We start from the raw sequence: 23,894 nt of genomic DNA, 5'->3' as shown, positions 1-23,894 counted from the left end.
TATGTTACCAGTACTTTATTTGAGCAGGTGGTGTCGGGTGATCGGCACCACCACTTAATTGTCAACATTGACATTTATGACAGTCTGCCACATGGTGGCACTGTTTGTCTTATTTAGAGATTAGTGCAACAGTTGTTACTTAATTCCAGATACATTAATAATGACGAATACCTGCCCATAGTTTTGGGGGGCCTGGAATAGTCTGAATTGTCACACTTGGAGGAGTGTGGTGGTTAGCAGTTGTGTTGGTACTGTCATTGGCAGCGCTGGCAGGGGTGATGTGTGGTGCAAACAACAGTGGCCTCCTGACGAGGGCCCTGGCTCTAATTTTGTTACAAATTAAGCACTGTAGAATGTTTGGGAAAAACCTAAAAGAACGTATTCAATTTATAGAATGTGTGACGTCAAAATGAGAATTGATCAGACTATTTTCCTAATCTTTAATTTTGGCATTATATTTCTTTTTATAGTGAACATTTTCAACACTGTTTCATCCGCTTTGTGTGAGCCATTTCAAAACACTCCAAGGTGTTTTTCAACTTTTCAAAACACTTAAAAAAAATAAACAAGTAGTAAATTAATAGATAAATCATAATGATAACATTTTGTTTTTATTTATGAGTTGTAAACATTATGATCCATTCAAAATATTGAATACCAAGATCCTTTATAAAGCTGTGAAAAAGGTAAAGATACACGCAATGTGTGCGCAAGCACGAGGGAGGGACTTGGGAAACTGGAAAGTTGACCTTGCATGACCTCTTTGTTAGAAGGGACCAGAGCTGGCTTCTAATTTAGCTGAGTTTATTTCCATCAACTTTAAAAGCAGCTGACTAGCTGCAAGTCTGTGGTGCTGAAGCATTCCGTGGCTACCTTGGCACAGGTTCTACTTCTCAGTCACCAGAAGGGTGGAAGACTGAATGTCGCTCCTTCTTTAAGCAGGCTGCGACAACAGCATAAAACAAGTGCTAGACTCAGATTTGTACTGGCCAGTGCTTAATTTGAGCCAGTGGTTTCCGGTACTCAGCACTGGCACTTAATCATCAACACTGGCCCTTTTCATGAGCATGAGATAGGACACATTCATGTATGGGGAGATTAAGTGATTTGCCAAGAGTCTCAGGAAGTTGAGCCGATGCTGAGACTCGAACGTGGTCCCCAAGTTGTGAAATCAGCAGCTCTGGCCATTACACCACATCCACTCCCAACTTTCATTGCTAGTAATTGGTTCTGTTTTAGGGGGCACTAACAGGAGAAATGGGTTGGTGTAAGCTGCCTCCTGATGAGAGCCCCAGCTCTAATTTTCTTACAAATTAACCACTGCTACTGGCACAGCCTGCATCTGCCAGTATGTAGAGTAACTTTCCATTTTTGTTTTCTTTCTTCAATGTCAAACAGGACAATACGAGGTCCAGTATAATCTCTCTTAAGATTTAATACACGCTCTTCTCTTAAGTATGGATGTAGAGGACCTGGACTGTAAGGATTTAAGAGCACATTGGAAGTTTTAATGATTGACATGATTTATAGTCAAGTGCAAAGAAGGAGGAAGTGCATCATTGCCTCTGTGAGATTGTTTTAAAATGAGCTAAAAGAAAGAGAAGACTCCCATGGGTCAGGTCATTGAAGAAGAAGCAATGAGCTGTAAAGAGTAGAATTACACTTGTACATAACTTTTGACCCTTTCCAAAGTTGTGACCATAAATGAGATATTAAGGAGCACTGGTTTGCACTTTTACATGGTTACCAGAAACTTAGCATAAGTGATGCTGGCAGGGCTGACTGGGTGCTCAGGCTGAATTCCAGTTGAATTTGCATCTGTGAGGAGGAAGAAGGGGTGGCAAAAAGTTTCCTGAATTAATTACATTGAGCTATGTCCAGCCAACGGATCGAGGGTTCTGGAATGAATTCACAGCTGTAGGACAATAATGGCATATACTTAGCTCTGTGGATGTCGAATAGGGTTTTGACTGTTGGCCAGCTTGAGTTGGGGCCTAATTTAAATATAAAAAATACAAAAATAACAGATGACTGAAAAAATGCTGAACAAATCAAACATTCACCCTCGGTCACAGATTTGGGTTAAATCCATTGTTTTTTTTGCATGCTACGCCATTCCAGTTTTACCCAACCATACGAAAATCAGTCTTGACCTTACTCTCTATGATAACAGTCCAGCCCTAATTAGCAGGCCAGGTCCTCCCTGAACCAGAAACAAGCAACCTGGGACCGGTTTTGGGGTATCACCCATCATCAGCCAGGCTAGATTGTATCTGGTCGCATAGCGAGCACGGGGACGACGTCTGGTTATACCCTTCCCACTTAGGGCGACAAATGCAAAAAGATCAGATGATGGATGGAACGCTGAACAAATCAACTATTCACCCCCCAAAAAAGTGTCAGTCCTTTGATGTGTAGGTAATTACAATCACTGCAAATTCCAATGAAAACACACATGTAACTATTAAAATATACTCATTAATAAAAGAGATTAGCTAAAAAAAGAAAGACAATATCAAGCTAGCAGTGTAGAAAGGGTATTTCTTTGAAAAACTAAGGTTGTGCAAAGTTCAACCTGAATGTAAATTTCACCTACACAATTGCAATTACAATGCTGCCACCCATCTCATCTGATTGTGACCTTAAGCTTTGCGGATCAAAAGACCAGAGCTGGCTTTTAATTTTGCTGAGACTTTTTTTTTAAACTTTAAAAGCAGCTGACTAGCTGCATGTGTGTGGTGCTGAAGCCTTCCGTGGCTGACTTGGCACAGGTTCTAGTTCTCAGTCACCAGAAGGATGGAAGAAGTAAAGTTGCTTCTTCTTTACGCCGGCAGCGACAACAGCGTAAGACAAGTTCTAGACTCAGATTTGTTCTGGCCCAGCCTGCATCTTCCAGTATGGCGAGTAACCTTCCACTTTTGTTTTCTTCCTTCAATGTCAAACAGGACAATACAAAGTCCAGTATAATCTCTCTTAAGATTTAATGTAAGATCTTCTCACAAATGTGGATGTAGAGGCCCTGGAGTGTAAGGATTTAAGAGAATATTGGGAGTTGTAATGATTGACTTGATTTATAGTCCAGCACAAAGAGGAAGTGCATCATTTCCTCTTTGAGATTGTTTTAAAATGAGCTAAAAGTAAGAGAAGACTCCCATGGGTCAAGTCATTGAAGAAGATGCAATGAGCTGGAAACCGCAGAATTACACTTGTACTTAACGTTTGACCCTTTGCAGAGTTGTGACCATCAATGAGATATTAAGGAGAACTGTTTTGCACTTTTACATTGTTACCACAAACTAAGTGGAAGTGATGCTGGCAGGGCTGACTGTGTGTTCAGGCTGAATTCCAGCTGAATTTGCCTCTGTGTGGAGGAAAAAGGGATGGCAAAATGTTTCCTGAATAAAATATATTGAGTTATGTCCAGCTAACTGATCAAGGGTTCTTGGATGACCTCACAGCTGTAGGAGAATGATGGCATATACTTAGCCCTATTGATGTCAAATAGGGTTTTGACGGATGGCCAGCTCAAGTTGCGGCCTAATTTAAATACAAAAAATGCAAAAAGAACAGATGATGGACAAAATGCTGAACAAATCAAACATTCACCCATAGTCACAGATCTGGGTTAAATCCATCCTTTTTTTGCATGCCACGCTATTCCATTTTAGACCCAGCCATATACGCAAATCAGTCTTGACCTTGCTCCCTAGGGGAACAGTCCAGCCCGAACTGCCAGACCACATCCTACCTAGACCAGAAACAGGCAACCTAGAAACGGTTTTGGGGTATCACCCTCTCATCAGTCAGGCTAGCTTGAATCTGGTGGTGTAGCGAGCATGGGACCCATGTCTCGGCATACCCTTCCCACTTAGGGAGACAAATGCAAAAAGAATAGGTGATGGACAGAATGCTGGACCAATCAAACATTCACCCCCAGTCACAGATCTAGGTAAAATCCATCCTTTTTTTGCACGCCAGGCTTTTTCATTTTAGACCCAGCCATACGCAAATCAGTCTTGACCCTGCTCCCCTGCACTCTTTAGGGAAACTACCTTTTATTTCAATTCAGCCTGTTGTAAGAAAAACTGGTTATGCTTTGAAACCAAATCCCTAAATATGTTCAACTGTATGCTATAACAAGCTCCTGTTCTTGCCTGCCAACTGAGGGAGGTGATAAGCCTACATGGAAGTTTGCTGGACACATTTTGTGAAGCTTTTTCGACAATCCTACAACCTTCGTGATGACTAAGTTTTAAACAAAATCTGCAACAAAAAACGTACAAAAGTAGGATGTGTGAAGAATTCCTAACAAAAAATAACATGTAGTTAAGAATTTATTTGCAAAAAATGATTTGCAGCTTTTATTTCTGTAATTATTTTTTGTGACAATTCTGACCACAGGAGACGATTGGAAAAGCCAAAGTGTTTACACTCTTTGTGGAGTGCAGATTTTGTCTACTTCACAAAACTTGCTACTCACCTGAACCGCTGAAAATTAACACTTGGCCGCTGCTGTCTTCCTCCCTGCTTGCTACTCTTTGTGCATTTAACGGGAAAAATGAGAAGGGATGCATGTGTTCTGTAATTTTATTCAGAACAAGCATGCCAGAATAACCTCTTCCATGCTCATGACGTCTCCCGGCCGTCATGAGTCACGATGGGCGTGTGCGGACGACGGCCGGGAGACGTCATGACCACGCCCAGGAATGGAATGTCAGCACTGCGGCGGCGCTGCGGCGGAATTTGCGCCGCAGCGAAGAGGATAAAAAACACAAACGTACCCATAAAATAACAAAGTGATATGAGTCATTCTTGTGCTTGAAATGTGTGCAGAGAATAATAGTAGCTCTTCATGTTGGAGAAACATGACAGAGAGTAAGTTAAAAAAAAAAAAAATTGCTAAATATATAACTGGGAGATTGTATTGTGGGTCTTTTAGGGCCACATGCATCAAAGTCAGGATTTGCGAATCCTAAATAGCGAATTTTAAGAAATCGCTATTTAGGACTCGCAAATCGCTATGCATGTAGGAATCACAAAAAAATTGTGATTCCTACATATTCCTTAATTGTGACTCGCAAATTGCGAATCACAATTAAGGAATAGGTACCCATTCTTTCCTATGGGCCTACAGAACCATAGGAATTAATGGGAATTGCATGGGCAATTTGTGCGTACCAAATAGGTACACGCAAATTGCGCATGCAATTTCAAGGGTGCAAGGGTGCCAAAAGGAGACCCTGTTTCACCCCTGAAATTGAGATGTTACCACATGTTGCGCACATACATACCCCAAGGGCATGTGTGTGTAACATGAAACTTTGAAAAATGCACTTTAGTGCTTTTTTCAAAGTTTTTACAAATTACCATCAAGTTCAAATTGATGGTAATTTGCGATCCCTAATTGCGAATTTGCAATTTGAAATTGCATCATGCATTGCATTTAGGGAATCGCAATTTGTGATTCCCTAAATGCATTCACAATTTCAGTAATCACAAATTTTGCGATTACATAAATTGCGCATTTGCATCTGGGTTCATGCATACCAAATGCAAAAAATACTGGTCGCAAAGGGGCAGATTCTGCGAATCTGCCCGTTTGCGATCAGTATTTTTGTTGATGCATGTGCCCCTGAGTGCCTAAAATAATCGTGTGTGAATTTAAAGTTAAAAGACCCTCTATAATACTGCTTCTCATAGTCCCAGAGGAGTCTCTATTCAAGCCGGCATGCACTACCTTGTTCCACTTTGAAGAACCCTTTGCATTCGCCACTTACTGCTCATCTTTGGGCACAGAGTGAAGGCCACTCTTCCACTTCATGGTCCTCTGTCCACAAAAGTAGCTCAAGAATAGCATACAAAATTATAATGCAAAAAAAAAAGAAAAAGAAATGGCTAAATGCAGTGCAAATAAAAATTCGGTCATTTTTAGGTCTCGGGACCATCCGGTCGGCAGACCGGAAGTCCGGAGATTTAATGTCTTTGAGAAGAGGGGCTTGCACCCGCCCCTCTTCTCTCCTGTTCTCCATTGGCTGGCCTCTTAAATGCTGGCCAGCCACTGGAGAAGAGGTCCAGTCACTCCGTTGAAGCCCCGTCCTTTTCGGATCGGGGGGCGTGTTTTTTCGTTGCTTTTCGCAGGGCGTGTTTTTCTCTCCTCCAGCCAATGGCAAGAGGAGAGAAAAAGAAACACGCCCCCGAATCCGAAACTGAGGGTGCGTTTCTCCGAGGCAGTTCTTCTCTGCCTCGGAGAAAGGCGGTGGTGTCCCGGCGTTCTCCTTGTTAGAAAGAGTGACCAGAAGCACAGACGACAGTCGGCAGGCAACAGACTTATACTGTGACTAGCGTCTCCTTAAATAGGAGCGTTTCGAGTTGTTTTCTAAATGTGAGAAGGACCGGTTCCCTACGAAGATGCTCAGGCAAATTGTTCCAAATTTGTGGAAGCATGACGGAGAACTTATAATAATTCTGCTAAGACAGCAATGAGTCGTACAGTTGGTGAATGGCCCATCTGCACTCAGTGCAAATGTTTATTTCGTAAAATTACGCCTTCAGCTCGGCCCCCACCCTCACCCCCACCCCGCGGGGGCCTGTGTTACGCCCCCGGTCGTAGGCGGCGGCATGTTGGGGGCTGCAGAGGGGGGAGAAACTCGACCGGCCATTTCTCTGGGCAGCGGTTTTCTGTTAAGGTAAATAACTGGGGTCCAAGGCGCTGTATCCAGGGTGTCGCCTCCTCAGGTGGGCGGGGTGGAGCTGCGTGCATGTCCTTCCTCGTCGGGCCGGCGGGGCAAGAGTAGGTCAAGCCATTAGGGGATCCCCCTCCGAGTTACAATGCAGTTGTCAGCCAGCACCGGGCGCGGCCCGCATGTGTGGTCCGGGAGGCTCGGGCTGCTCCACAGCACTGGAAGTGCCTTAGCGAGGTTGCACTGCGCATTAATATAAAATGTATGGAATCGGACCGGTGCATGGATGCATCAGATTTAGTATGGTACTTTTAAATAGTAGTTTTAGTAGAGCTTCATACTACTCTGTTATTTCTATTCGTGTTGCTCTCACTTAATTTAAAGCAACTCTATTCAGTAAAATTGGCAAATTGGAAGGCTGAGCCAACCCCTTCCAAGTTTAGAAACCTTGAGCGTGGTGAATGTTAAGCCTAAAGTTACTTTTTGAGCGCTAGTGCTTTTGGATGCGGACGCCTCGACGGTAATTTCGCAGCGCTTAATTTGAGCCGAGGGTTTCTAGCGCCTGGCACGGTCACCGGCGCTTATGACTGTTACCACATGGTGGTGCTGTTTGTGCGATTTGTGTGTGATTTGTGTGTGATTTGAAGATGTAGCACGACGGTTGTTGTTAATTCAGTATACATTGAAAATAACTAGTGCCTACTCCAGGGCCATTCTTAGAGCTGTGGGGGCCCGAGCGGTTTGAATTGTCTAATTTATAGGAGTGTCACGGTTGTTAGTTGTGCAAGCACTGTTTTGCATTACTCCAATGACGCAGGTTTTTACAAGTAGGGGAGGGGGAGGGGGGGCACCCTGCATTAGTTCCAAGGGGGGAGCAAGGTGCCGTTTCAGACGGGCAAGGCAACTCCCGCCATGGGCACGCCTCCTGCAGCTTAGCCTGCGAATTGCTTCGAACATCCACCCACAGGTTTGAGGGAGTGGGCAGTCTTTTGAACCTTCTGTCCAAATTGTTTTCGGGTTGTTGCTGTAGTACCGACACGCTACTTTTCGGCCTCTTCAGAGCAATTTAGCCTCACCAGGTTCAGGGCAGTGCATCGTGGCATAGGCGCAGCACTTACGTTTTGACGGAACTCACAGAAATTCCGCCACTCCTCGAATAGCAGCGGATTTTGAGACCTGGTACATAGCCACATATACATCACACTACAAAGTGCATAGCGCATGGCAAAGTGCAAGGTGCGACCAATTCTCTTCCTGGCCCTGATCCTATTATATCTGTCCCGGGACACATAACAGTATCGATCTAGATACATTACGCAGTTACAAAGGCATAAACATGGTAAAAGGACTCGGCGCGTCCGACCAAGTCTAGGGATCATTAAAGCACAGTCTCGCAGGACACTACAGTCATGTTCGAGTGGTGGCCGCTCACTGGCAGGTTCTTATTCCTAAGGGCCCTCAGATGCCCCGGTGAGCTTGGGCAGAGGCAAGAAGGGGTGCTCTGAGAGGTGACATAAAGGACACCTCGTATCCTGTGAATGACCCTCCTTCTGACACCTTGGAATGTAGTCCAAGGAGAGAGATGTCCAGATCTCATTACCATAAATGCCCTCTTGATGGTCACATAATATAGCGCCTCGAAGTAGGGCTATTCTTGTTTGGCTTAAGAGGAGTCTAGCAGCAGCCACCCATGTGCCCGCTTGGCTACCGTCATTTTGTCCTCCTACCACCAGGGAATGTTACAGCTGTGCAGTGGGTCGGGACACAAATTAACCCTTCACCTTTAAAGATGCTTAGTCGGGTGTTGGGGTGTGTTCGTGCTAAGACTCGCTATTCGGACTCACAGGAACACCAGAGCGCCCGGCTTTCCTCAGACCCTCCCTTGGCATATCCGTGTCATTCTTCCATTCATCCACGCAGTGTGTGACAGAGCCCTGAGTCCAGTACGGTGCTGCCAGGGTGATAAATCCAGTGCAGGTCAGAGGCAAATTTTCATAGCGCTGTTTGGAAACGTAGGCACTAGTTTTATATCCCAGGAAGGATAGCTCGATGGGGGAGTCGGCAGCGCGCGTGACACAAGATGGCCGCCGTGACCTGAGCTCACCTGGTTTTTAGACGACCAATTTGGGACAAAAGGGGGGGTTTGTTCTGGTTGTCCTTCACAGCAATTCCCTATTACTCCTTGGGGAAGCTGCAGGAAAAATTTAGGGCACGTCGAGCAAAGGAGTAAAGCACGGTTGGCTCCTTTCATTCTCCTCAGGAAAGGCTCCTTTCACCTGCAGGGCTCTGTATGAACTGTAGAGGGGGCAGGCATTTCATCATCATCAAAATATCTTTATTTCGGCCTGTATGGCCATAAAAGCACAGATAAACAAGCATTTAAAATGCAATGGTCTCGGCATTGGTACAGTTAGAGCTATTGGCATTGCTCATGACATTATTTTTGTTTATGTTTTTGTTTGTAAAACATTTAAAGAAACGGCATTGTCATGAGCAATGCCAATAGCTCTAACTTTAACAATGCCGAGACCGTTGCATTGTAAATGCTTGTTATGTTAGGAGTTAGGATAAAATGGTGGGGTTAATGGGGATTATGCACCAAAGAACAAGAGTAGGAGACATTATAAAGTAAAAGGAAGTTTTTTTTACCACTTGGATAAGGGGAATCAGGATGCTGTTGGAACCACAAAAGTGTAGATAAGGGCTCGTGGTGAGAAGGGCACGTGCGCGTCCAGGTAAAGCAGGGAGCTGGAGTTCTCCACGACATAAAACAAAAAAGACGTCAAAAAGAAGGTAAAAACCTAAAGCGACTCAATGGGAGCTAATCACGTTTCATGGTCAGTTACCATTTTGTATTGTATTTTGCGGCTTTGTTTGATAGGGGGGGGGTCAGATTTAATCTTAAATGTTTTTATTGTCATGATTTTCTTTTACACCTGATGTTACACTTGACTGTATTGACAGGAGTCTCATACAGTTTTACCACTACTTTTTACCTGCTTTATTTCTAGTAATAAAATTGATAAACAGAGCTCATCTGGGGAGTTTGCTGTTTGCCAGTGTGTCCTTTTTATTATCCCTGGTCCCCTTGTAGGACATGAGCATCTCAGCATCTTACGTCCTTCTTATCTAATAACTCGAAGCGCCAATCTGTTGTGGTTTAAACCCCTGTCAAGAAACAGCTGGATCTGAGATGTGAGGCACTGTGGCCACAGCTGCCAAGCTCAGCGCCCTCCTCTCACTCATTCGTGCATTATTCCACAAACCTCCCTTTAATGAGAAGGAATTAGATTCAGCAGGTCCCAGCAGACACCTTAAACCTTTGGCAGCAGCCGCTGATTATATATTTGTGAAGACATTACATTGTGAAAAATGTTAATTCACTTAAAGAAATGTTTGGCTCAGTTCCTGCTAGTTGATCTATAAGGTTGTATCATAGCTGAACTTTGAAAGACAGATCTCTGTGATAGGTGGAGGAACGGCCTGGAATATTACAATTTAGAAGGGGGAAAAAAATCGTCAATTTTTTTTATTCCATTGAAGACATATTCTTTGAATCAGGAGCCTGTTCTCTGGTGTAAATTCCAGTTACTCACGGATTCCTTTGCAAGTGAGTTTTTGTAAACATGATAAAATGCCTCACTTAGTCGGTCAGGCTTTTCTGATACCAGAGCATAATGTTGATAAATGAGGACAAAAAAGAAAAAAAACCATGGAAAAATGTTGTGGAGAAAATTCCATTCGATTCCAGTGAAATCCAGACCATCATAATGGATTTCCAAAGGCGCTTATTGGCTTCTGTGTCGAAACGGCTATTGGTCATGATCCCCAAGATCCAATCAGGAGAGGCAACCATGATGCCTAGGTTCATCTTTGGTAGCCATGGCTATTAATGGAATCCTAAGAGCATGTTTCATCTGTGCACAAAACTCCATTAAAAAAAATTAAGGTCCAAACCAAGTTTCGTTTCAAAGACAGCAGTTTTCTAAACATAGTACTTAAAAAGTGATACAGAGAGTATCAACTGATAAAAAAGTATAATAACAATTAAAAAAAGAAATGAACATGAAGCAATCAAAGTTTGTCTTATCTGAATTGTCCCGCAGGGTGCAGCAAGGATGCTTGGCACTGGCCTAAAGGGTGGGAAAGCAAAGGGTTAACTCTGACAGGGGCATTGTAGAAATGTTCCAAAATGTTTTGCAGTCTTTAGAAAAAGTTCACAGTGAGTTTCACAGCCTTCATGGCAAAATGGTAGGGGGAGCACTCCACAATCACAAAGGATTGTTTTGTCTTCCACAGAACCTCACAGGTCGTGAAGGCATTGGCTGCATGGATCCTATGGTCACTCTGTACCATTCAAATCCAGTTGAGATGCCCTTTAAGGATTTTCAGCACCCAGGTCACTTGGTCTATTACTCAATGGGGTCATTCCCTCCTTCTGGGTCCCAGACCATTGCAGCTTTCCAGAACTTAGCTTCTTGAAGCAGTCAGTTTTTTTCCAGGGCAGACAGGTCCAAATATGAATGAGGATCAGGTCAGGCTAATGTTCCTACAAGTTATAACTTAGAGATCAAGTCAAGGGAGGCGCGTTCCACTGGTAGAAGACCGTAATAAAATGGCTTTTGCAGTTCAAAGATGTTCAGATGTGGCAGTGTCAAGCAATGGTTTTTAAAAGGGCGCCTAATATATTGTTGGTGTGCGACAGTCCCTGGACCCACTCATGTTCGAACTCGATGTTGATTGGGTGTCTGGCATCACCAACATTTTTTCCTGAGTCCTTTATGTTCTGAAATCCAAAATGGCAGTGATCAGCCTATTGACTAAAGCGCTTTCTCCTGCCTCCATATTCCTCCCACTACCATATCAGGCTGCTCACTCCAAAAGGATTCTAGCAGCAGTTGCCAATATTATCACAAGAACACTACAGTCATTGGCTAATCAAAAGCCTGGTTCTTTATGTGACCATTCTTGAAAAGAAGGAAGTGTAAATAGCATTTCTCACTGCCAAGGGTCCAGAGGTCCCTCTGCTCCTTTCCAATCCTGTCTTCTTGGACATTTTGTAATTTTATTTACCACGAAGGGTACAGATGTCTTTCAGGAATGCTGACAATAGGTGTAATGTGCAATGGGGTACAAGTGTTCCAAAACTATCTCCATTGCAGATTTATTGTGATGTCGATTGTATTTACCAGAACTGAGATCCAAATTCATACAGAGGTAACATTTTATTTACAGAGACAAGGGTCATGCATCGAAAAGCTGTCAGATCTTCACCACAGGTTACATACACATTGACTGAAGGAGGGGAACCAGCAGGGGTCATTTGACCAGGACACTGTTTGTTCAGAATTGACACTTAAGAAGACTGGTAATCTTCCCTGTACCGATACAACTGGTTTACAAGATGGGCAGTAGTGTTAATTTGGCAGGTTTCACTTTCTGCCTTTCTATTTATTTATGTATTTATTAATTCATTTATTCACTCATTCATGATAGTTCCAGTTCATGGGTCTAGCCACATGAACAATGGAGGGCTTCACCCAATACTTGAACAATTCAGCCTGATGTTACAGGTGAGAAAAAAAAGGGGGAGATAGAACAACATATCGAATAGAGTTCATAGAATAATCCACTTGCAACGTCCCTATAACTTAAATTGTAATTCTAATAATCCATATTTGTAAAGTGCAAACACATCACCCCTTGAGGTTTCAAGGCGCTGGGGGCCCTTGGGAAGATTAAGTGAGATATCGCCCAGGGTCACATGATGCTGAGCTTCTGCCGGCGCCGAGGATCGAACCGTGATCCCAGCGCTCCGGAGTCAGCCGCTTGTTACTAAGAACTAGGCCTGGGCGTAGTTCGCGAAGTAGCACTTCGCGAAGCTACGCAAAGTGAAGTTCGCACTACGCGAGCTACGCGTAGCACTTCGCGAACTGCGTAGTACCTTGTTCGCACTGTGCCAGATGTCGTTTTCAATTATTGCACAGTGCGGACAAGCAACCGGCACTGTGCAATCATTGAAAATGGCATCTTGCACAGTGCGAGCTGTAGTTTTCTGCTGCTCGAGTAGATTTTTACTCGAGCTTCAGCTTTCTCAACGCGAACTGGTAGTTTCTCATCGCAAGCGGTCGCGAGCATACGCGACCACTCGCAATGAGAAACCTGACCTCCTCGCGTTGGGAATCTCGCCGGGAGGTTTATTTTCCATGCTCGCGATTGCCAACTTGAAGTTGCTGATCGCGAACAAGGAAAAAGTCTCGCCGGGATGTAATTTTCCTTGCTCGCGGTCGCCAACTTGACGTTGAGGACCGCGAGCAAGCAAAAAATGACCGCAGCACTACGCAACACTACGCTACGCGTGTTCGCACTGTGCTACGTGCAGTTCGCGTAGTGCGAAGTAGCGCGAACTTCGCAAACTACGCGAGCGTAGCGTAGTGCTTTGCCCAGGCTTACTAAGAACGCAACATAGATGAAGGAGAAGAAGGGGTAGAAATGGAACTGGGTTAGACATTAAGATGTACTCTAACCATATATGTCTTTGTTTGTCCAGAAGGACAGCAGTTTAGAGGTACGTTTTTCTCAGATCCGGAGTCTGTTCCAGAGATTTCGTGCTTAGAAGAGAAAGACTGATTTATTTGCTTGGGTTTTCCAATTTTGGAATTTGTAGGAGAGGGCTGGATTTACGTAAGTTTTCTCTGAGGCATCTCGCGAGCTGTAGTTTGTAATGAATCTTGCTCCGTGGAGCATCTGAGAGCAAGATGACCTAAAGAGGAGTTATGGTCAGTTTGAGTAGGCCAGATGGGAAAGCATTTTCCACCATCATAATTGGAAAGGTCAAGTGGTGGTGCAGCAGATCTGAAGTCTGAGGTTTCAATTTCCTTACAACAAAGAGTTGGAGGAAAGCAGTTTAGAGATATATGGATTTATAGCTAGTTTCTGTTGATGGCGTAATGAAGTAATTTGAGAAAGGAATCCGGGAGTTTGAGATGTCAACATCTGCAAGTGTTCAGCCATTTTTAGGTCTCGCATAGCGTTGTAGCGCAACACGCTGTTCGCTTTGCGAGGCATGCAGTATACATATTGGAGGGGGAAGCTCCGCCCACTTTCCGTCCATGTTTTTCATTGGCTTAAATCGGAAATACTGCATTCTGACTTGTTTTCGGCTTGTTTGTTCCTCCTCCTGATAGCCATGTCTTCATTTTTCTCCTTCCATGGCAATCGGCCCCTTTACTTTACAAACTCTTTTGTTCCTCTGCCCCCCCTTCCCTCCCGCAGTCAGTAACTTCTCTGCCCCCCACTACCCCTCCCCCTCCCGATCATGCTTTCTTGGACGCCCGCACTTTTGTCTAAAATGCAATATGTCTCGCGTAATATGAGTCCTATTGCCTTTTTAAATGATTGTTTTCTCCTGGGGTTGGCTGGCTGAGTCTCGCACTTTATTTTGCCTGACCTGTCCAAACGGCTATGTTACGCATACGTCCAGCAGCCGCTATACAGACGCTCCTGCGCATGAAGAGGAAGGTGTTTACCAGGACCCAGGCAGCCGCCCAGCAGAGGAGGAAGAGAAGCGCGCTGCGCCTGAACACCCACAGCTGCAGCCTGTTCAGCAGCGCCGGGGGTCACATAGTGACACCTGTGGGGGAGGTACAGATGACCCTTCCCGCTCCAGGGGGCGACTGTCCCGGGTAGGGTGGGGGCATCCGGCAGGGGCCCAGCCGCTCTCCTATCTGGGGCCTGGACACTTTGGGATGGTGAAGGGAATCTGCAAAGATCACAGAAGAGTCAGTGATGCATGGCCGACTAGGAGCTGCACCCGGTTCTCCCCTGGACAGCTCCAGCACACAGCTCTGCTACCATCCGCCTGCTTTGCTGGCTGCATCGTGGCTGTCTCCTGCATACCCTTAGAAAGTGCAGTGTGGTACTGCACCAAAGTGAATATTACTTTAAATTTAAGCCGCATAGTTCCGCCTTTATTTGTGAGCTGTGAACCCAGCCTCCCGGTCACCAGGCAGCCCACATTCCTCTCCCTGTCCACCAGCCCCTTCTGTGAGTTTATGCGCAGGAAGAAAGGGGTTTTCAGTCCACAAGTTGAGGCGCCCCTTAAATTCTCTTAGTGTAGGTGGCTGCCACAGGGCAGCGCTGTTGGGGGTAGGGTCCGCGGAAGTATTCGTTCATGGAGGAGACTCGGTAATCTCCTGGCTCCACACATCTCTCAGCTGGTTCGTTGGCGTCCCTGCACTGCCTGTATGCAGCATTGTGGGTCGTTGTTGCCCCTGCAGTGCCTGCATGCAGCATTGTGGGTCGTTGGCGTCCCTGCAGTGCCTGCATGCAGCATTGTGGGTCGTTGGCATCCCTGCAGTGTCTGCATGCAGCATTCTGGGTCGTTGGCGTCGCTGTAGTGCCCACTTGCAGCATTGTGGGTTTTTGGCATGCCTGCATGCATCATTGTGGGTCGTTGGCGCCCCTTCAGTGCCAGCATGCAGCAGTGTGGGTCATTGGCGTCCCTACACTGCCTGCATGTAGCATTGTGGGTCGTTGGCATCCCTGCAGTGCCCACATGCAGCATTGTGGGTCGTTGGCGTCCCTTCAGTGCCGTTTCTTGGGAGCAGTGTGGTGCACTGTATGCAAGGTGAGAGTTCACGTGGGTTTGTCGGGATGCTGTGGTTCCCTCGACTGTGTCGTACAGGCCCCTTGGTGGGAGGGTGGTTTCACCGCCTGCGGTCATGCATTTGTCGGGTGTCATGTGTTGGGCTGTTTGTGCCTGGGATCTCCTCCGGTTCACTGTGAGTGCTTCTCATCACATGGAGGCCTGTCCTATTGGCTTTGCCAGTGCTGTGGGGATTGGGGGCAATGCGCTTGGGGATTGGATCCGACTGGCGACTCTGTGGCGAAGTGTACTTTCACATGTAGAGGAGTGCCTCGTGCATTCCGATAAAGGCATTTTTTTTTGTTGCATTTTTATATAGCGCGAACTCGGCCCTAAGGCGTCAGAGCGCTTTACATGAGCACCGGTTACATTAAAAAAGGACACGTTCATTTTTTTAGGCACCCTCGAGAGTAAGTGATTTGCCCAAAATCACAGGATGTTGAGTCGACGCCGAGACTCAAACCCAGTTTCAAGGTCGATTGCTCTCTCCGTTAAGCCACATCCTCTCTTGGATGGAAGGAAGAAAGTTACACAAAACTGCCGATAGCATGAGGCCGGAATACTTTTCATGTATATTTTAAAGAATTGCTCCCAATACAGTTTGCAGACAACTGCGGCGAGGGCAGTTAATCGCGGCTCGCGTCGCTCTTAAGGGAGGGCTTTAGTGTGAAGATTTCACAAATGTCAAGAAAACGCGTTTTTGTTCAGTGCTGAGAATAGAATCCAAGCACTTGCAATGCCGTAGGTCTCGCATTTGCCTCAGTTAGATCTACTGGCATTGTAAATGATAATGCCTTTTATTTATGTGTTTACAAAACCTGTATCCGGTGCGTAAACGCCGCTTGCAGGTTTTATAAACACATAAATAAAAGGCATTATCATAAACAATGCCAATAGCTCAAACTCTCGCAAATGCGAGACCTATGGCACTGCAAGTGCTTGTTTAAATGGAGGGATAGAGTTTTGCATGGATGAAGGAGCAATTGTATATTTCCATGGAGAATTAAGACACCTAATCTATACTTTTTTGCAGAAAGATTTTTAGAGTTAACCTATTAGATGGTCTTAATATTTTGAGACACATTTGTGTATGATTAGTGCATTAATTTAAAATGGACTGTGGAAAGATAGGAGCTTATGGTAGCTTATGGTAGCTACAGATGATTGGTAGGGGGAGGGATCTGAAAGATACGATTGGACATTAGTGCCTCGGAGCCCTATTAGAGTCGGGCAAAGCAGGCAGCAGGGGAAGCTGTCAAGGGGTGATGAATGTACACTGGTTTGCTGAGCACATGTGACTGCGACCTTTTTGGTAAACCATAGCACACAGCAGAGGTCAGAATTGAAATAAGAGGAAACATGCTACAGAGATGGAGTTTCCCAGCGTTTTGGTTGATATACATTTTCATCAGTAGAAGTTCCCTTGTTTGTTCAGCTCGAGGAGGTTCCTTTTCCACCCCGGAAGTACACTTAGTCCTGCCTCTCGCAGCAATACATTTACAGTGTTCCAGGGTAGGATAGCTGACGCATTGCATTATGCACCGCTACCTACACAGCATGTGGACATCCCTATGCTCTGCTTTTGCTACATTAACCCTTACTCATGTGAAAAGTTCACATTGTGACCTGGGAGCACAATTGGAATTTGCACCCATTCTTTTCTCCACTGGGGCACTTTGGTACTGCAGAAGGTCCTCTTATGCTTATGAGCCCAATCTGTAATATAGATCGCACTAGCGCAAAACGTGCGCCTGCGTAAACTGTGCGCCGACGCAATCCCAAGGAGGCGTTCATTTGTTTGCATGCGGCGTGGCACCTTGAATTTTGAGTCCACTTCCTAATATAGATGCAGTTACAGGATCAAATAAGCTGTCGAGAGGTGCACGGATAGTGCACCACGTGTAACATGGTGCACCTTCAGTGCGCTCCTTGGTAAGGGAGCGCAAGGGTCAAAGGCATCCTACAAGATCCCCCTGCAGGAAGGTATAGACACATTGCACCCACCTCCAGGGCTGATCCCTACTCCTTCCTAAAAATTGCATCAGGTCTCTTTCACTGAACGATGAAGAAAGGGTGTCAACCTGCAGCTTCATCTTTCACTGATGCGCTGTCCACAGCGCAGGCAAGAACTCTTATAGACCATATCTACATTTGGGACAGCGCGCCCATTTTGTCGTTTGCACCAGATCGACAGTCTGAGGGAGTTCCATACCAACAGCTGCTCAGCTCCTGAGATGTGAAACAGGGCATCTCTTATCTATGTCTACACACAGTCATTAAGGTCCATGTAGTCAATGTCCAAAACCCATGTACATAAGTGGGATCAATAGAAACCATTTGCAAATGGTGACTGCCATTTCCACAGAGTTCTGCCAGCCCTTTGAAAGGGTAGATAACTGCAATGTAACCCGGTGTCTGAATGCTTGTCCCCAATTTAAGACATCTGAGCTAGATCTGGGTCTCCCTTCAGAGGCACAAATCCAGAAGCTGGACTTGTTTGCAGGAACCTCCTTCTTCACCCTTCGCTTCAGTCCAAATTAACCTCTTGTCCTATTTTACTCTAATTCTATCAATTCTCCAAATTGTATCTACTTCTTAATGTCTTAGTGATATAAAATAAAGATGTTTATATATTTGTAGAAAAAACTGTTACTCCCCATTCTTTCTGAAGGTGACTCTCCTGGGAAAGTAAATGCATACTGGGTCACCTCCTAGGTGGCTTGACCTGCTTAAGTCTCTGGATGCCTGGGGGATAAGCCGCTGAGTCTCACAGAATTTAACAAAATCATCACCTGTGTATTTGCTGCCTCAAGCAAAATATATGTCTGGTTCATTGCCAGTGGCAAATTTCCTATGAAAAATAGGATTCTGGGAACTCCCGAAGGGCTGAGGAGTGGGGCATTGATGCATTTATTGTCCTCGGGCCATTGCTGAAGTTTGTGCAATCTTCTGGGAAAATGTAAATAAGGCTAATGTGTCCCTGCGGTGGGACTTATGGAACCCCCTCCCTCAGCCGCCACCTCTTCTGCAAATGTAAGAATATGGCATGATGCATTTATTTGTATCTCTTGTGCAGTATTGCTGGTCGCTGTCACAACGCCACAGAGTGGTCCTGTGCGAGATGAAACTAAAAAATGTCTTCATAGGAAATTGGCACTACTGTTGGTCAAAAGAAGCTTTAAGATGTTCTTGAGTGATGGGAAGATGCAGGAGTTGCAAAATTTGAAGTATACCCTTGAAGCCATGAAACTTGGCATGGCCCAGAGGGGTGAAGTTTCCAGACTTCGGTTGTTCATCGGACCTGGCCAGCAGCATTGCTGATTTTCTGCAGTAGGATGGCCACCTGACTCAATGGCATTATGAACAACGTCTCCAGTCCTGAACATTTCCCCTACAAATCACTGATTTCAGATGTGTTGGTCTAATTGGGTCAATGGAAGCAAGAAAGATGACAATACCTAGAATGCGTTAGGCTACCACAACAAATTCCAGAAGTCACGAAGGTCTAAGATGCCGGGGCACAGCTCTGGAAGGCGCTGGTGCAGTTAGGAGCGGGCTCCGGGTAGGGGGTATGGTGTACGGGGTGAGGGCTATGCTCCAGGCAGGAGCCATTCTGAAATGGGGTCTTTGCCCAGGGCTGGGGGCAGGAGATGGAGGATAGCTGCTAAATGTCCCTGAGAAGCAGCAAGAAAGGTCTTTTTAAACTCTGCAAGCTTCTCTCTTCCCAAAGCTTGCTAGTTTAGAAGAAATCAAGGTATTGTGTGCTGGTTGGCATCACATCTTCACCCACCTCTCTTAAGGATATGTGTGGCACATTAGGGACGACCTGAATTATCTCTAATTTAGCATTTTTACAGACATCAATGAGGAAAAATCTGCGGCAATCACTTTTACTGCATGCTTCGTGCATTTATGTATGGAGTAGTTCTAAACAGCATTTTTCCTTGTGACTATAGTCACAGGTTTTATATGATGAAAGGTAAGTTTATTGAATGAGAAAGAATTGTCAATTTGAATGGCGCTCTGACTAAAAGCTTAATCTGCTGACTTCAGTGCGTGAGAATTGGTATGAAAAGAGAGTAGATGGGAAACGTATTCATGTGAAGTGTTATGTACCACCCTATAGGCTGGGGGGATTCACTTGGACTGAGACAGGTGCCTTGCTGAGAGTCATTGAGCCAGAAGTCTGTGAGATGACGTCTCTACGCATCTTTGTAGGTTCTTTGGTCCTCCGTTGAATTCTCTCTTTTCCATTAGAGCTAGTGCTGGGCAAATTAAAAGGCTCAGCACTGAATCAGGTGGATTTTTGCTTATAATTTCTTTCACAGAAACTTATGAATCACCTCTGAATTTTTGTCTAAAATATTTACCCAGAACTAAGGGCTCGATTTAAAGTTTGACGGAGAGGGTACTGCATCACAAGCGTGACAAAGTACACGGTCTGCCTAACTCTTATCCCCCCAGCCTAGTTAGGGTCGGGAGAACAATACGCTTCTCGTTGATGGAACTGAGGGTCTGATGTCCTTTTTTTCTGTGTATCACCACCAGGGAAAAGATAATGGTGACAAAAAGAAACAAGCATTGAAAATGCAATAGGTCTCGGCTTTGATTAAGTTAAAGCCATTTGCTTTGCTAATGGTATTGTATAGCAAAGTAAATGTCTTTAACTTAATGAAAGGCGAGACCTATTGACTTTTTAATGCTTGTTAAGTAACAGATTCCCATTTGCAAAAACCTTTGAGGCAGTAAACGGAGGCGGTAACACTACACCAACAGAGTACTGCATAATGTTTGCAGGACATATACACAGCAATGCGAGGCCTGTAGGCACAAAGAGCAGCCAGGCAAACTTAGCTACAGAACAATGCACGAACAATGTAGCGCACATTAATTTTTAGCATTGGTGAGAAATATATGCATGCCTGCCCTTATCTAAGTGAGCGAGGTTTGGGGTCAGGCACTGCGTCCTGAGAGTAGTGACCCAACTTGGTTAGGCTTTTGCCAGGCGTGTGCGAGCGCAGCCATGAGCATATATTTTGTATTTATTTATATGGCGTATCTCGACCCGGTGTGTTTAAAGCGCTTTATATAATAAACAACAACATTGTTTGTGTGATTGATTGATGCGATGTGATCCCATTTTCGCCTCTGCAGCTTTGTGCAGCGCTTGTGGCAGAAGAAATACTACAGCCAAATAAATAAACAATAACGGTCCAACCATAAATTCACTAAGTCATGTGATTGGTGGGATTAGGGGGTCAAGGAAAGAGAGATGCGGTACTTCACATCAGCACAGTTAAGAGGTGTTTATCGTTTGAAAATAAGCGTGTGGGAACTCTGTAAAACTGCACCAGCGTGATAAGGCGATTGAACAGGGCTATAATAAACATGTCTGTCAGTACGCACATGGGGGAGGGCTTCCCTGACCGTGGGGGAGGGGGGTACCCCTGACGAGTAATAGACGGAGACACCCCAGTAACTGCACAGACCGTGGGCCCAGGGTTCAATGCATGTGAACCTGCAGCGCCTACAACATGCCGGAGCGCCGGCTGCGTCGAAGCGCCTCTTCATGCTTCCGAGGTCGGGAATGGAGGCGATTTGGACGCAGGAGAGCAGACGATGGCCCCTGGCTGCCATGCTCTCCCGCGGCAAGCCTGTACCCCGAAAACAAACTTCAGTGCCTAGGGGACCCCCTGCGGCCTACTGCTTTGTGTGGCACTTCCTGTGTGGGGGCGAGTGGGGTGCACAGCGTTAGTTCTGACGGATATAGCGCCACTGGGTGGCAGGTTCAGGGTCCTTATTCTAAGGTGCTTGGGGCAGGAATTGAAAATGCTTATCAGATACAGCGAGCCCACAAAAGAGCGAGTCTGCTGCTGAGCGTCGTGCACACCTGTGCGAGCATGGAGCACTGGTCCGGTTGTATGCACATCAAAAGTTACGTGGCATGGAAGGCTCAGCTCGGGCGTTCTTGAAGCACAAACAATCTTTCAGGAAAAGAAGGGTCTGCACTCTGCCTACAGCAATCACAGAAAAGGGAGGGTTACTGGAGAGAAATGCCTGGAAGATGGACACAGGCGCGGATGTAGGCATGGCTGCTGGGGTCTGCGGTCCTTCAAACCAGTTCCAGCCCCAGACTGTCAACCTCTGCCAGCCCCACACTGCCAACCCCTGCCGGCCCCACAATGAAAACCCCTGCTGGCCCCACAATGACAACCCGTGCTCTTGGCAAAGGCTACTCACAAATTGACATTTCTGTTAATCTTTGTGTGCAGTGTTAACTGCACTCTGCTCATCTCCCCCATACTCCAGGCTTCATAACTCCAAAGAAAAGTAGAAAAAAATATATAGTGGTCGTGGTCCCGAAAATGAAAGCGGACCGCACATGCAAAATATTGTGGTCACGGTCCCGAAAATGAAAGCGGACCGCGCATGTTACTTACAAAATAACAAATGTAAAATATAGTGCTTACCGAGTAATTGAAGGAGGCTGTGTCCCTACGCAAGTAAACGATCCAATCCCGGCGGGTGGAGCCAAAAGGGGACAGGGTGGCAACCCTCAGTGTGATGATTGCCTCCGGTGCAATCATTACACTGTATTTTGTATAAACCATGACGCAAAACGACGCCCACAAATCAGAAAAGCGGGCGGAGCTCAGACACGGCTTCTGGAAACGTATTGATTCCAAGAAGCCCTCAGCATGCCGAGTGCAGCACATGCGCTGCTCACGCCAGGCCAAGACCTAAAATGACACAAACATATGTACAAAGTTCCTGGGGTGGTCCTTTTTTAAAACAAACTTTCACTTTTGGAGTTTGATTTTAAAGAAACAGAACATTTGCTAAACGGATGTCAAAACCAACAGCAGCAAACCACCAGACATTTGTCAGTTTAATCAGTTTAGAAGGTACAGAAATCCTGGCTGGGATGGTGGCTATCTCTAAATTTGGGGGCGGTAGACCATCCGCGTGGTGAACATAATGTCCTCCGCCACCCTGTGAACAGCTGCCTGCTTAACTACTAATCCCTAAATGAGGCCCTAAGTGGTTTGTCAGAGAGACAGACTGATTCATGAATAAAAAGAATGACATTTTCAAGAACGGATCATGGCAGTGATTAAAGATTCAAAATTGGCTTTGGAGAACAAAATTGAAACAGTGGCCCTGGACTTGGGCCTACTAAATGCTGAACACAAACAATTGGCCGGGAAAGTGACGGAAATGGAGAGAGTGCTAGCCCAGACCCCACCAGTGGTCAAGGACAATGCGGCCCAGCTGCACAAGCTCCAAATAGAGGTCACGGCTCTAACAGGGGATCTGGATGATGTGGAGGGGCGTTCACAGCATAACAATATGTGCATAATTGGTATTCCTGAGAAGGCTGAAGGTCCAAGTGCTGACCTGTTTGTCGAGAAATGGCTACTGGAAATGGATAGGGTGCTGGGTGGGCTTCAACTCTACACACGGTGGAACATGCTCACAGAGCCACGAGATGCCCCCTTGCTTTCAGGGGCACCCCCACACCTGATCATAGCCAGACTTTTGAATTTTAGGGACATGAACTACATCTTGCAGGTGGCACATGGACCATGGTTGATGGAGGGTCATTCAGTGAGCATCTACTCGGACTATACCAATACAGTTAAGTGTAAATAAGAAACCTTTATACCAGTGAAGTGCCACCTCCACACCCTGAGCTTTAAATATGCACTGCTTTTAGTGGCAAAGCTCTTAGTCTCCATGCCTTAGAAATCTTGGCTCTTCTCGACAGTGGGTGAAGTCTGGAACTGGTTGGAAGCGCAGAGGCACTCACCATCCTCATTCGAGGGAGGAATACCCCAAACTAAGCAGCGTCCCTGGAAATCCCACCGCAGGGGGTGTCAGGGATGTGACACCTACGAAAGACAAGGCCAGTGAGGAGATAGCTCGGGTGCTACAAGTCATCAAAAAAGGGAGTTCCTGGGCAGCAGATAGTAAATGGATATCCCTCAGACGAGGCTCATTAGAATCAAGTGACAGCAATGCAGCTTCTGGGGAGTAGCTGAATGAAGCGTCCCTTCCGGCAGTCACTTCGATGACCGCTGAGACTTGCTTTAGCCTGTGTGGACAGAGGCCAAGGACTGTTATGAACAGCAGAGGGCACATAACATAAACATGACATGGGCTCCACCACCTTCAGATGATGGCAACACTAGCCTGCGGGAGGGTGGCCATCCTCTCCTCGAGTAAGTACTTTCTCACTGTAACGTTGTATACAATGGTTAAGGGAGTGACAAGATTCTCAAGCGTTGGGCAAGTTGGTAGTTGGAAACTCACAACATGAGGTGATAGGGAGGCAGGGGAAGTTGGGGGGATTCCTGGGAGGGCCCATCAGTGGGGCAGGCACCTAGGGATCAGACAAACCTGAGAACTACATATGCCCTTTTCACAGACTCTGCAGAAGAGGGACGACACCCCATTTACCATTTTGTCTTGGAACCTGAATGGGTTGGGCAATAAGGTGAAGACAGGAGTAATATGGAAATGTGTAGCCCCCCACTACTCAGGGTTCATACTATTGCAGGAGCCTC

Source organism: Triturus cristatus, chromosome 9 (genome assembly GCF_964204655.1).
Source record: "Triturus cristatus chromosome 9, aTriCri1.1, whole genome shotgun sequence".
Classification (NCBI taxonomy): Eukaryota; Metazoa; Chordata; class Amphibia; order Caudata; family Salamandridae; genus Triturus; species Triturus cristatus.
The sequence above is the reverse complement of the archived record's forward strand: the minus strand, read 5'-3'. Positions refer to the sequence as shown.